The sequence below is a fragment of the Camponotus floridanus genome, unplaced genomic scaffold (genome assembly GCF_003227725.1).
Source record: "Camponotus floridanus strain SB8 unplaced genomic scaffold, Cflo_v7.5 scaffold18, whole genome shotgun sequence".
NCBI classification, from domain to species: Eukaryota; Metazoa; Arthropoda; class Insecta; order Hymenoptera; family Formicidae; genus Camponotus; species Camponotus floridanus.
Genome location: NW_020229303.1, coordinates 3,196,183 through 3,212,665, shown reverse-complemented (window position 1 = coordinate 3,212,665; position 16,483 = coordinate 3,196,183). Strand labels below are relative to the sequence as shown.

At 31.4% G+C, this 16,483-nt stretch overlaps 1 long non-coding RNA gene across 1 annotated transcript in view; it reads right to left on the bottom strand.

Moving 5' to 3' along the window:
- Positions 1–271: 271 nt before the first annotated feature.
- Positions 272–16,483, bottom strand: part of LOC112637570 — a 94,392-nt gene continuing 78,180 nt past the window's right edge. The window contains exon 4 of the long non-coding RNA XR_003122616.1: positions 272–458. This is a non-coding gene — a long non-coding RNA (uncharacterized LOC112637570). The remainder of the gene's footprint in view (positions 459–16,483) is intronic.

Here is a 16,483-nt window from a genome sequence, read left to right as displayed (position 1 = left end):
AATATATTCAAACATATTTAAAGACATGTAGATATTCATTCTCATAAATCATGAATAGTTAAAAGTTAATTTCAATCGTGTACGCTCATATAGGTCATATATGTTCTATTATATTTGCTAAAAGTGTCCATTTTCAATAAAATTCTTGCGAAATGTCAATTTTATCAGCGCGCTACACAAATGCATTGTAATGATAAAGCGAGAGATAAAGATAGCTTTATATCGTTGTAAATGAAATTTGAAAAAAAAAAGAAAACTGCTTTCGTCAGAATGTCAGTTCTGCGACGGAGGTGCCATTATACTCTCGTCAAGCTGCCAATGCACTATTCACGTGATGATCCGACAGACTTCGTTTTATTATGAACGCCATCGAGTTATTATAGTCGAAAGGAGATTATATTGGCTATGTTGACCCACAGGCACGTCGAGTTTAATCTATCAGCAGGAAGATCGAGCACCTGAGAATACATATTATACTCTGTTAACGTTTACCTCGCGTTTTTTTTTCATTGTGCACACATTAAATATAATTGTTACAAATTATTACAATTTATTATTATTACAATTTTATCGATTGCAAAATTTGATGCACGATGGAATCAAATAATTTAATAAAGAATATAATAATTTAAAAAATTTAGATGTTATTCATATATTGCTATTGTACAAGGTTGAAGAAATATTAAGTTTTATTTCAAGTTTTTATTAGAGAAATGCGAATAATATTTCACGAGTTGATCGAAAGAAAGCTTCTGCAATTTGTAAGATTGTATTCTTCAATATGTATATAATTAATGATACTCGATTTGTGGTTCAGATTAATTCAAGTCAATTCAAGTCTTCAGGATTATCCGATTTCATCCGCGTTTCTCTGACGAGTTTACAGTGTATTAAATAGTGGTGCGGTTACTTCAATGACATCCGACAGTTTCGATTTTATTGATGGGGCAGCGAAATTGCTCGTACTGAAAATGTTCAGTATTTTATGTCACGCGGTAGTTACAAGAGAAATCGAAAGAGAATAAGAGAGAAAGAGAGAATGGGGTTCAATCCAGATGGTCCTGTGGCATTCTGGTAACACAACGAAACGTGATATCGCATATCGATTCCAAAATCCCCTCCGATTTCCTTTGGTGCAGTCTCGATTGATCCCACATCGAGAGCAGTGGTTTCCGAGAAAGTTTTTCCAATGGTTAAAATGAAGAATTATAGGAGAATCGCGATACATGTATTCTATATCAAGAACGTCGTTGAAAGTCTCACAAGTTCACAGATTTATTGATAAAATAATTAATTAGCGAATGTGATTAAATTGTGAATATATGTCTTTCTTTTCCTTTCTATATTCTTTGTTTCCTTTTATCTGATCCTGATAGAAAGATTTTGAGAACCACTAATTCTGATAGAGAAAATAACGTGCACTTGCAGAGGAAAAACTTGCACGATTAAATTTACCGTTTAATAAGAGAACGTTCTATTATTATTTTTCAAAATGGAATCAACTTTTTTCATGATATTAGAAAATATTTTACGATATTAAATGTTTCGTGAATGAAAAATAACTGCATTTAATTAACGAAATCAAGCTAAACATCTCTCTCTTTCTCTCTGTCTCTCTCTTTCTTTCTTTTTTTAGGCATTTCATTACATATTAATAAAATTCAATAAAAAATTCAATAATCTCTAAATACAATATAGTAATTAATTAATATTTCCAAATTAATTAATTTATCGTAAAAAGAGATTGTAATACATAATCGTATATAAAAATTAATATATGGATCCATAGTCCATCTGGATCCATACGAATCTCTGACACGTACGATCTCAGCTAACGGATATTTCGTGCAGACGTATCCTGCGGCACATTCCAAGAATAGAACATAGGAAAGAAACATGACACACACGGGAGCCATTCCATCTCTAAGATATTCGAATTTCGGAAAGTTCATATGCGTCCTGTATGCATAATATCCGCGCATCGGTAGGATCCTTAAAGGGTTCTTAAGAATTCTTTCGTCTACTTTTCTCGCACGACTTTCCGTCATACCATTACGATTGAAAGGATTTATTTAGCGTCGCATTTCTTGTAATCCCGTAAAATCATATATGATATCATTATTTAAATATTTACAATCATGATAAGATACATGGTAAAACATTTTACGCAAGAAATAAAAGAACCAGATCCATCCCTTTCTCCTCTTTTCTTTAATAAATATAAAAATTTTTCGATAGCGTGAAAAAATATGAAATTATTCCCAAATTGCTTAATAATTTTGTGAATTCTATTTGAGCTGCTCTTTCATTTTTATAGAAAATGACGTATGTGAAATACCTTTTATGGATAAATACAATGATACACGCAATGTTTGATTGTAGGATTTGTTCCCTCCAGACATGACGACGATATTGTGTCTCTTAAGCTTCCCGGGAAAGGAGGTCATCGTGCGCGTTTAATAATTAATCGGCTTTGCCGTAAAGAACTATGTAGACGGAAACGAGCTTTATTCGCGTTTCAGATGAATCGTGGCGCGGCGCGTACACAAAGCCAATGGAGCCGGGGGCGGGAGGCTGAATTTGCGATGAGCAGCTAGCTTTTGATGTCTCACATCGGAGTAACGAGAATGCTATAGCGCGATTGTCATTAGGGAAACATCAAGACTTCATTTAGTCTCGACAAAAGCCTGATATAATAACGCCCGTAATCTTTAATTAGCCTAACAATAAGTCGATAAAATAGTGCGTTTTGCAAATTCTAGATATCACTTTACGTGTAACAACTTTTTAGCTTTTGTAGCAAAAATATAGTAACAAAAATAGCAAAAATATAGTAATATATAAACTCGAAAAAAAAATATTATTTGAAAAGATAGCAAATTTATTGGTATAAGTTTTCCATCTTTCTATTCAAATAACGGTACAAAACATATATAATATTCGCGCATAGTTTCACGAATTAACTCAAATTAAGAGAATAGAAATGTACATCTTGTTGAAGAGAACGAAATAGAAGATCAGTGAAAACTTAAAACAAATACACATATTCTATTTTGATAAAAATTTCAATTTTGATCAAATTTCTTTATCAAATTGATTGTCCTAGAAAATGAAGTTTGTCGGAGCTGTTTGCGACGTCACAAGGATATGTACCGGATGTGTCGTGAAATACTTAATCCCGAATACAAGAGCGACCACTTACTAGAACGGTGTAATTTACGCATTTACATGTTTTGAATTGCAAATATTCCGACGTCATGAGTTTAAGTTTGCTGCTCGCATTTTACGTAAGAATATCTTTGAATGATTACAAAGTTGTCATTTGTTCTGTCTCAAATTTAATCTCTTGAATCTAACTATCATTGATCATTTATGTACAAAGTTTTTTTCGAAAACAAGTCAGATGACATAAACATTATTTATAAACATCTTTTTTTAAAATAACGTTTTTAAAATTTTGAAAATTTAAAGTTTTGAAAATTCTCTTAATTTAATTATATCTCAATTTCGACTTCTTCTTTCTCCGAATTCTTTAAGAATTCGTTAATCCTCATCGATTTCGCGTAATTTGACCGTAATCATCATTAAAAACGAAGTATATCCCATTAGAGTCGTAAAACAGCCGTTCGCATAACGAGAATGCGGTTAAGAAGTGATAATTAAAAGGAATACTAGCAGTATATTCGCTCGAAAAGTTCGCATCAAAGATTCCGACTACAGTTACTTTAATCACTTCTGCAATAAAGGAATTTCTTAACATTCCGCGAAAAGAGGCGTAATAGTCGTTTCATTGGCCATTTTAATAATAAAATAAAATCGGTTTTGCCGTTCGCACCCGTTCTGCAAAGATGATAATTTGCAAATTCGCCAAATTTGCAATTCGCTCGTCCGCGACTAAAGTTTCGCGCTCTAAAGAATTCCAAAATTAATGACATAAATCAGAGAAGTATACGGTGTCTTTAATATTCATTTTACAACTTCCAACAAAATTTCGAGTCACCGACGTTGTCGGTGCACAAGCCAAGTTTCGTGATAATTATTACATTGCGCGGACTCGAAGCTTCCGAAAACCGCTTCACGATAGTCTGTCGTGAATATTAATTGTCGGTCATATTCCGTTATTAGCATTTGCTTGTAAGTAGGCCGAATCAAGTATATTACGTTGTGGATTTTCTTTTTTTTTTCAAATATAAAAATAATATATACTTTCATACATATTATTAAAAAATTAGATATTAATATTATTTTATTTGTAATATTAAAGTTATATATTATCGCAGATTCGAATCTCTAATTTGACAGATTCTTGAATATGTAAATCCTATAAAATCATTCTTTGATTCCACATCTTTTTATTCGCAAATTTTTAATTCGAGATACCTGAGTTTCACAGAGTATTAATAACATTTTTTAAGCATAATTAATCAATCTCTGTTGCGTTGTCTTCCAGTTTTATAAAATCATATAGATGAGAAAGTCTTTTATTAAAAATAGGTGTGATTAAAATAGATCATCTAACAAAATATATGAGAAATATCAAAATATAACGGAGATAAAAGGTGGGAATAATAAAAGAACCAAACAATTCTGAAAAGAGTATGAAGAGAACACCAGGAAAAGATTTGTTTTGTGTCGTTGATCCTTTGTTTATCCTTGCTAATTTCATTTCTCTTGGCGGTGTCGACTGACAAGTTTCTGCTTGCTCCGCGTATAAAGTTCAAGCGCAGGAAGTTCGGCGATAAATTCCGCGCAAGAAGATACCGCGGGACTTTCTATCCGAAGAGAGATCCGCGATTCTTAAACTCTAACGATATCGTTGGTGTCGCGTTAAAATTTATGGAATCCGTGCCGAAAAGAGTACAACGAACACCGTATCGCGTTGCATTCTAACAAGAAAATTCTCATCTTTGCGCGGCCACAGAGGATAATGATCGTTTGGAATTCTAAGATAAAAATAGTAACGTAAGCATATTGTGAAACACACTACTTTCCTTTTTTCTAACAATATTTTACTTAAAAAGTTAGAATTTTTTTCTTCTTTACGAAAGTCTGTTTTATTAAATTTAGAATTTGGAAATTTGACATTTCGCGTGCGATAATACGATGCATATATTGGATATAAATAAATGAGATCCTCCTCGCATTATGCTCATCGTTATAACGCTAAAACGGGAATATGTAAAATATCCGCGACGCGCAGAATAACCGCTAGGACAGTAATATATCCCTTTTGTACATTTGTGCCATTTACATCCATCGTGCGTTTCATAAACGAGAAATGCAATCCGATGACGCAACTCGCAACCAGACATTTATGCCGCGACCGGAAGACACATTCGTGTATGAAAAAGCTCGTAGTGAAAAGCACTTGTGGCGTAAAATACGTGACTTTATATACAACAAAATTGCACTAAAACTCTGTAACTATACATTAAATTTATATATATTTTATAACAGAGAAAAAGTTATTCAATAAATATACGCGCGTTTATAAATATAAAAAATAATTATTTTACAAATTCATTTGTTCTACTTATAATAATTTTTTTTCTAATTATAATAATTTTTATACTTTGCATTATATTTGTATATCTTGTAAAGTCACATAATTATAATTTTAGTGAATAGATTTAGTAAATTTAGATTAGATAAAATTATAATTGTGTGACGGTAATATTAAATATAACATGATAATATTGAATAATATTAAATATAAGATAATATAGAAATACTATAACTGAATATAAAATATATAATTATAAATTATAAATAGCTTCTTTAGGTATGATCCGACAGATATTATCTTCTTTTTTTATTATTATTTCTCTATAATTAAAAAAGAATAAAGAATGTTTTTGAAATAATTCAAAAAACGCTATGAATATCACACATATTGAATAATTTTAAAGAATGTAAAGAATTATTTGCGCGATGTAAAAATAGCTTCTAATATTTTACCATCGTATAAATCATCGATTACATTTTCTGTAACCGCGCGAAATTATTCTTGACCACGATTAAGAGAAAATTCCTAATTGATACAAAAATATTTAATGATTGCTCGCTTTTTACGAAATCGAATTACGTCTTGGCGCATTTTATTCCAAAAGGATGCGCGACTTTACAATATACTGTATAAATACTCGCGCGTTCCATTGTCTCGAAATGAGTTCGAACTTCGAATGGAATCGATATATTCGAGCTGAGCTTTTGCTTACAAACGCGTGGATTATTGTTCTCACAAATACCGTTGCTGTTTCAGAAAAAATATTTTTGATACGTTTCTTCTTTTATTATTCTCTTGTAAAGATATTTTTCTCTTGTAAACTTAAACACATCTCTCTTTAAAAATTATATAACACACAAAATTAATGCGTATCATGTATTATTTTATTCATCTTTATTCTGTATTTTTTATAATTCTGCAATTATTTATACATATATAATTGCAAAATTTTATATATATATATATATATATATATATATATAAAATTCTGCAATTATATATGTATAAATAATTGCAGAATTATAAAAAATACATTTATTTTTTTTACTTATTGAAAAAGGAGTATCTCTTTTTCAAATGAAATTTATGACCATGTGATTTATTTTTAACATTTCAATTTGAATGTATGAATGTGTTTTATTGAAATACAAGATATAGTTCAAATATATAGTAATATAATTCAGTAGAGTGTATGTATATGTATTCGCAATTGCATTGCAGATCGAATTGAAAGGGTTAAATCGCTTGAAGCCACAAATTTTAGTGAAACATGTCAATCAGCAATTAACTCGTATTTCCCATCAATGTAGTCTGATACTAAATGCACCTATTCGTCGTTATTAATTACACTAACAGCACTGGTATTTGAGTGAACAAATTTCGAACAGTCTCGAATGTAAAACTAATGTCTAATTATCTTAGATTATATTGATATTACTAAGAAAAAGTTCGCCAATGTTTTCGTACAAATTTATCGACTTCCACGTATGATTAATAATGTATTTTCGCCAAATATTTTTAATCAAGTGATGAATTTCTTCTCAGTTTTTTTACAAAAGAATAATATATTCCAATTGTTAAAATAGCGAAAACTTTCACTTCCAAATCGTGGCAAACAAAAACATTTTTGATGATGCAGAAATCGATAAATTTTTAGATATATCTAGAAATATATATTCTATCAATTTCAAATTAAAAAATATGTACATATATGATAAAATCATTGTCGATGAAATTTTTATTGATGATTTAATGTAACTCAAATTAATTATTCAAGATGTATAGAATTGAGAATTAAAATTTCGAGGAAATAACAATATTCAATCAAATTCACATTGAGAAAAAATTAAATAAAAAAATTAAATTTTGAATTATTTAAAGAATAATTAATAATATATAATATATAATATATAACCGACACGATTTGATTGTGCACAGATTTTGAAATATTTTTTAATTCTTAAATATTATGATAAATAGCTGACAATTAAAATATATCCTTGGAACTGCGTATCCAAATGAGTTCACGGATATTAAGATATTTAATATAAGAAACATTTCGAAAATGAAATCATTATTAATTACTATTGATTACGTGATATAATTATTCATATACGTGTATGCAAAAATGTATCGTGTTTCCTGTCACAATATTAGATTTGAGAGAAATTTGTGTTTTAGGAGGAACATGATTTATGATTTCAAGCTAATTAACATTGATCGATGAGAGTCGCGTTTGCGACAAAATTCTCCTTAACGACTTAAAAGTCTAATCAATCTTTGATCTTCACATAGTAAAGGTTTCACATAATCCATGCAGTCGTTGCCTTATTTTGGAATCTTGTATCGACCTTAATCAAATGCCGCATCGACTAAACGTCGTAAGTGAACGCGTCGCGCGATCTGAATATATCCACAAGAAATTCTAATTACAATCACGTACCCTGTGTATTAATATTACGTATGTAATGTACGACGCTACGTTAGACGTGCAAAGCATTTAGAATATTTGCAGTTAGTGGATGTAAATGTGCGGTGCTGCGTTTGATTCGCTATCGCGTCGATTCGACGTGAAATAGCACCAATATTATTCATGCCAGATTCGTATTTTACTCGTCGAAAAACGCATCGCGCGTGTAATCGAGCTGTAACAGTGATAGAAATAATAATAATGAACCGACACATAATTATAATATTATAGTGTAGTAAATATTATACATATTGAGAAAAAATACATATAGTAAAGTATTTATATGATCTCTATGTAAAAATTCTTTAAAAAGATTCTTTTAAAAGATTATAACTTGTTAAAGCATATTTGAAGTAAATATATTTTATATAATTTTTGTATCATTTTTTCCCGTAATCATATTGAATGTAATATTCGTTTAACATCAACTAAATTTTTAATAGAGAAAAAATTGATGCCACATAAAAATGTAAATAAATAAAAAAACATTCTCTTGGAAAATTAAGAGAAATAGCAAAAGTTTTATTTGTATATATATATATATATATATATATATATATATATATATACATACTTTTTTAGTTATACAATTTTTATTCAAAATATTTTTTGAAATATATAAAATCAATATTTATGGAGTTACAGAAGTGTTTTGAATTATTTGGATCACAGTATATATGTGAACAAAATTTAGATAGAATAAATTTGGTATTTGCACAACATATTAATGTATCAATTTATCATTGGTATATAACTACTCGCTATCATTAATGAGATGCAATACCATGATTGTCGTTTATTAATCGGCTTATTGTTATTATTAATTATTTTCTCGTTAATTCCAAACCAAAATTAATTCATTCTGATTCTCGGATATAAACGGAAACTAGTGACATATTTTCATGGAAGGATATTGATATAATAAGCGCGAGAATAATATCTCCTTTTTATGAAATCGTTAATCGATATCACGGCGCTTTTATTAGCGGTAATGAACGTAATTAGGATCCTGCGCCATATTGGATTTCGCGGATTTCATCCGATGGTGATTCGCATAAAATTAAAATCTACCGTGCATGGGCAGCGAATATGCGACGACATTCGTTCCAATTAATTTCTAACGAGCTCTTGATTGGTAACGGAACCCTCATTCCTGCACTTCCGTTCTGGCGAGATGTAAATTCGTGCTATTCATCATAAAAACGGCTCTTATTGATCTTTAAGAACGATGGCATCTGAATGGAAATTGAGATTGGCGATTCGTTTTTTTCTTTATCCGAAGCTTTGGTTCCTCCCTGAGCAGTTTAATTAAATATTCTTGACATTAAAATTTACGCCTATATTATTGAAACATCCCCGATATAATTCAAATTATGTATTGAAAAAAATTATGTTTATTTCTATAGAAAGAATAATAATGATAATAATGATTAGATATTATTATTTTATAATTTTTTATGATATATATATATATATATATATATATATATATTTATTTATTTCTAATAAAAATTTCTTTCTATTACATAGAAAAAAATAAATCTCTTAATCAAAGTGAATTTGAAAACTGAATGAATTTCGAGAAGAGTGAAATCCGCGACGAGATAAATAAATTCGCAATATCGAAAATTTGTTTTATTTCGAGTAAAAAAATCTCTACATATAATTCGAAATTTATTGCTAATAACAATTCTGTAGAATCGAATATTTGAGGCAGCATTTGTACCAGAAAACATCGTTGCGATAGACCAATGAGGCGAAATGTATCCGCAAATCTGTGCAAATCTGTGGAGATAGATAAGAACGGGAGCTTCTATAGAGCTTCCATTTCATTCAAATGGGCATCAAAGCGTTCAGAATACGATGCTTTGCCGAATAGAATTCCATTGTACAATACATCATACGGGAACACGTAGGCATCGATCGGCATATCGATACGAGTAGCAGCGCAACAACGAATCATACTTTCGATGCGGCAAATTACAGATATATGAAAACGCAGAAATATTTCACTCTCTTTACGAAACAATTTCTCTCGATTGTTTCGATTCCTTATTCATTTTCGTAACGTACGATTTTTCAATAATAGTTTCGTCATCGGCAATTCACTTTTTCCAATAAATTTCTACTTCGCTTCTATCTGACGAACAGATAATATGAATGCCAGGAGACTGTGTTATTACTTTTATTTTTATCTATTTTATTTCCAAATATGGTGATTATTTAATTTCCTAAAATAATTGCAATATTTCAAAAGAAGACTTTATAATTTAGATAGTATGCGAAAATAGAAGTTATTTGAGAAGATACTTTTTAAAGAAATTAAAATTATATATATTATAATTTTATTATATATATATTATAATTATATATATATATAATATATACAGGGTGAGGCATCTAAAACAGGCCACCTGAATAACTCCGTTGGTAAGCCGAATACAAAAAAATTGTTCAGACAAAAGTTGTATGGTTTCAAGGGGGACATATGATGGTGTCATTAGTTTAATCTTGAAGAGCCACCCGAAGGTCACGTGAAGATCAGCTCCAACTTTTTAAATGGGACACCTTATATGCTTTTGCATATTCTTGTAGCTCATCTCAAGAGCTTTCCAAAACACTACAATTATGTTAGTTTTCATTAAATACTTTCCAAGTTATGAGGCTTGAAATCATTTTTTAATTTTACATAAACCGTAAAATATCTTGTAAAATATTCATTTTTCGATTATTTTACTTTAATACTTTTATGTACAAAATAATGAGAAGAATCAATTGGTGTAAAGAAAACACATAATTGCATCGAACAAAAAAATGTAATTGTTAATTGCAAATTACATTTTTTTGTTCGAAGCAATTATGTGTTTTCTTTACACCAATTGATTCTTCTCATTATTTTGTACATAAAAGTATTAAGGTAAAATAATCGAAAAATGAATATTTTACAAGATATTTTACGGTTTATGTAAAATTAAAAAATGATTTCAAGCCTCATAACTTGGAAAGTATTTAATGAAAACTAACATAATTGTAGTGTTTTGGAAAGCCCTTGAGATGAGCTACAAGAATATGCAAAAGCATATAGGGTGTCCCATTTAAAAAGTTGGAGCTGACCTTCACGTGACCTTCGGGTGGCTCTTCAAGATTAAACTAATGACACCATCATATGTCCCCCTTGAAACCATACAACTTTTGTCTGAACAATTTTTTTGTATTCGGCTTACCAACGGAGTTATTCAGGTGGCCTGTTTTAGATGCCTCACCCTGTATATTATATATATATTATATATATATTATATATATATTATATATATATATATTATATATATTATATATATTATAATTATATATATTATAATTTAAAGAAATTAACATTATATATATTATAATTAAAATTGTTTGCACAGGAAATTCTTTTTCTCTATTTGAAGAATTCAAAGACTATTAAAATATGAATATAAATTTGTCTTCTATATAGGATATTTTTAAGAAATTGTTTGATCTCTTCTTAATTTTAAAAATAGCTTATAATTTAGAGAAAAAGATTGAAATGATTATAAATTAAAATAATCATAATTCTATTATAAATGCATTTAAATGAAAATAAAAATAAGAAATAAAGCTAAATACAGACATATATGAAAAAAAATGAAATGAATGAAACGATGGTTGACGTAACAAGGAACATTAAATTCTCAGGCGTTCTTTTTAATTCATTAAAGAATAGACATATATACATTTAAAATAAAATAATAGGAAATTTATAAACAAGGAAATTTTTTCAATTGCTTGTCAAAGTGTAAAATAGTTTCGGAAATATTCGTCCGTTATATTCTGCGTACTATGTAAATAGGTCGTATTGATCGAAGTATCTTTTCATGAAGGAAGATACGGTGCGAAGATGAACAGCGTAGGGGGACAAGCCGGTTAAGTTGCATTATGAAACCTGGTGCTCATGATACGCGTGTCCCATAGAATTCCATAGAATCGCGCAATACTCCCGTCGCGAGAGAACTCGCATCTTCAGCCACGCGACGTGTTCGCGCGGGGTTAGATCCGGATTACGTTCGACTCGCCGTCGTGTAAACCAAGTAGAATCGGATTAGAACGCTATCCCTCGACAGGCATTGGACGTAGCCAGGGCATTATAGTAACGACGGATCGGACAGTTGATCTGCGCGACAGCGCATAAACGTCGATAGCTCCGAGCGCGAAATTACCTTCTCATTAAATCGAGATTAGCGGAATTACGAGATTATCGACGCCACATTAAAATTGACGTTGAGCACAATTTACTAGAGTGATAAAACTTCAAAACGGAAAGAGAAACCGACAATTCATTCATGCATGTATTACGATAATTTTACTCGTCTAATAATCTTATACTCGCGCGACAAGGATTCGACACAATGTTTCATTATCGAGCTATGATTAACCCTTTTATACTAACCAGGCATTATACACATTTTTCGATGCAAATATTTCGCGAGAATATTTGCGCAAATTGCTAGGAAAATATTCAAATTTTTCGATAATATCAAACAATTATTAATCACAAAAAAGGCAAAAAATTCATCGGGCCGATATTTTTCGCAGAGTAATTGTTTTTCGACGGGACACCCGGTGTACGATATAAACAGGGTTGATCGGCGATGCTTTCCGCATGGTTTGACTCCGACTTGACATTTCTTTCAGATCCGCGCTCACGCTCAGGTATTCTCGAGTCGGCGGCGTTCTTGCTATGCGCGCGACGTTGCGCGTGACGAACTACGAAAGGCAATATCCTTAGGACGTCGTCGGAATCCCTAAATTCTCAAACGGGTTGAGAGTGAAACGAATTGTACGGCCGCGCCGGGACCGATGACGGGCGACAGGTGTTACGTCTGCACCTATTTTCATTCCGCGTGCGATTAAGAGCCGTGCCGATCAACATCTTGAGATGAAACGAGTTTGACATCTGATACTGCATTTAAGAAGCCAATGAAAATTTTCAGAGAAAGAAAGAGAGAGTGTGTTCCTTAATTTAATTTAATCAAATAATTAAATATAATAAATAATATAATAAATAATTAAGTTTGAAATCTCGTTGAGAAGACACTAAAATTGATTCGATCTTTATATATCACGAAATATATTTCGCTTTTATTCTGTCATCATTATTTAGTGACTGTTAGCAAATATTTCAGATATAATGTTACTGTATGCAGAAATTTTGAAAACGCTGCGATGTCACGAGCAAACGTTATTACGATAAATTATTTTAGTAAAGCGCCAACGCACACACACATACACACGCTGACAACGCATACAGTGACATGTCCGGATGAAGTTAAAATGATACTCGTACACAACACGATATCGGGAACAACGTCAACATGTCTTGCATATATATGAATCTTGTTTTTGCAGAGGATTTGCGGACATTACTGTCATCGGGGATGAAAGCCTCGCGCGTTGATATATCCGACATATCCTCGCATTTGTCAGCTCTCCGTGATATCCGCGATGATTGGATTTTGGGACCAAGATTATTTACTATCGTATTACAAATTGAACGAGCTTGTCTCGCCGAGACTATCTCGTCGAAAATTCATAATTACGCAGTTTCGATTAAACTTGGAGCTGTGTTACACCGGGGAAAATGTTGATAATAGTCGGTAAAAGTTCGACGAGATGAAACGAGTTTGATAAACTGCGTTTAAGAAGCTAACGAAAGTTTTAAAAAGAAAGGGAGATTGTGCGCGTGTTTTTCAATTTAATTCAGTAATTAAATTTAATAATTTGCGAGAGAGAAAGAATGTCTCATTTTTCTTCCTTTTTTTTTCTCATCTAAGGATTTACTCACGCCATTTATTAATTCCCGATGCAATTATATCATGCATTGTAAAGACTCTCGCACGCGGAAAAATACGGCGTTATCATCGACGATCTACCGGTTCCCTCGATTTACGTCTTATAATTTTCCGTTTTAATTATCATAACGCCGACCGCTATTCTTTCATTTATCCCATTCCTCGTTCTCCTCTTTTGTTTCGGTCCGAAGAGAAACTCGAGCTTCGTTTCCGCGTTCTTAATAAAATCGGAATTGTTAAGTGGGTTGTTAAATCTGAAAAGGAATTCTCAGACCTTGGCTAAAGAATGACATCGAAAGATGTGAGAGATTACATTTCACTTTTACAAATAATGGCCCTTTTTTATTTTTTATGATCCTTATCAATTGTCTTTCTCTTTTTCTCTTTCCCTTTCTACGGATTCTTCATATTTATGTTATTTTATATTATAATTAATATGTACAAATATATATAAAAATTAAAATTACTTTTTAATGTAAAAGCAATCATAAGCTCTTATGTTTTTTTTTTAATCTTGACAAATTTAGAATTAGTTTTTTCTTTAAAATGAAAGAACTCGGAATTTCTGCGACTGTTGAAATTTTAACGATTAAATCTCAAAAAATTCATATTATTTTACTTAATTTTTTTTCACATAACATTTCTATTTAATTATCATCATTTATTTAATAGTTTGAATTTACATATATTTCATTATATATTTTTACTATTTATTTATTTCGTTTTTTCCCAAGTTTAGCCTTCTAAAAGTTTAAAATTTTTAGCAGTTTAATCATGAAACCATTATATTTTTAAGTTAAACCTATATATTTTTAAGTAAATAAAGTAAAAAATTAAGTAAAAAAATTTAGCAGTTTAATCGTAAAACCATTATATACTTTTAAGTAAAACTTTTAACAGATTTTAATAATTAAATTGCAATATGAAAAATAAATTCGTATCATTCGTATCGTACCAAAGATTCCTATTTTAAAACATTTATATTTGTCTATTTCGTATTATATATTTTCAGCTTTTAAATGATTCTTTTTCACATAAAAAATTAGCTCTTTTTTCCGATATTTACAAATTCTTAGCAGTTCGAAATGAGAAATCATTATAAACTTATCCTACTAAGCTAATTAAATCCGTTGAGGTTCACGAATATCACGAGGAAGAAAAGGGATAATTTTCGAACGTCGATAAGTCATCGCCGTAAATATCGCGGTGAATCGAGGTCGACAAGTGGCCGTCGCGAGATTCTCATTAATCGGACGAAGCAAAGCGGCCGAAAAGGGACCGATAAATCACGAGTTTGTTAATCTAGCCGCGGAGTTTGCCAATATTTCACGTACGATAATAGGCAAATCGGACCGAGTCGCGGAATCGAGAGATCGGAGGAGAGAGGCCTTTGGGAGGGAGGTGGTCGCGACGATCGATTAAATATCGGCTCTTCTGTTGGGCTCTCGCGGGCGGATTACCGAGGATCGATCTAAAGAAGCTCAAGCGGAGGCAAATTCAAGAGACGATATCAAGACTGGATTATACAAACCGACAGCTTTCGATTTGCAGTGGGCTAAACTAAATGCGACAATTGAAATCGTATCGATATAGCTAAAGCTCCCTTTCGGGGAGAAACGGAAGTGAGGAAACATTATCCTTTTCCCTCCAGGGGATAGGATAATGTTTCCTCACTTCCGTTTTCTTTACCGGTTAAATATTGTTTAATGGAGGGACGCAACTAACAGCGAGATTTGCAGCGTAATCCTATTTACACAGAACAAAAAAGAAAAGTTCCGCACTGCGAATGTTTCCGATGTATCACAAATATTTTATTTTCTATTAAGTACTTTACTCCGGCTTTTCATTTATAGATGTAAAATTGATTAATAGACGGAGAAGCAGAAAGAGAAAGAAAATATGTAATGTTTTAATAATAATTGATTTTATCGCAAATAACTATTTTAAAAATAATTATTCCATTACTGTCATTATGCCATTTAAATATCTATCGATTCTTAGTTGAAGCGTCCGGAAATTTGCAACGAGAACGCAATCTATCGCTTGACAGTACGACGCTGTTATGTTCCGAACAGCTTTAGGGGATGCAAGTCAAACCTCGTCCATTTAGGCTCATCAGCTTTAATTGGCTTCGTTTGTAATCACGGCATGAGAGAAGAGCGATAAGGGACGGTACAACCGAAGAGACAATGAAGAAGGAGGCGAAAGAGAGAGGGAAGCGGAAGAGGAATAACCCAAATAGAATCCCTTGAAGGGATTCGCGTCTCAAAAAGACATCGGGTAGACGTGAATTTGGTACAGCCATTGTTAGCTTCCATTTTAGACCGCAATACAAATTCTCGCAACAAAAGGAAACAACAGGATCCTTTTATTCAGTAACCGAGATACATAATTGTTACCAGATTATTTGCGAATATTGCGTTCGCGATATCCAAGAAAAATCATATAGCATTCAGACATGAGCGATTTAATCGCATTAATTATTACTTTCAGCTTAAAAGTACTTTAAATACGTGAATAACATTTTGAAGTATATGTGGTTAAAGTTTAGAGAAACTCCTAGTTCGTGTTACCACGAAGCTAATTTTACTGCTACTACGGGGACTCTCTCTCTCTCTCTCTCTCTCTCTCTCTCTCTCTCTCTCTCTCTCTCTC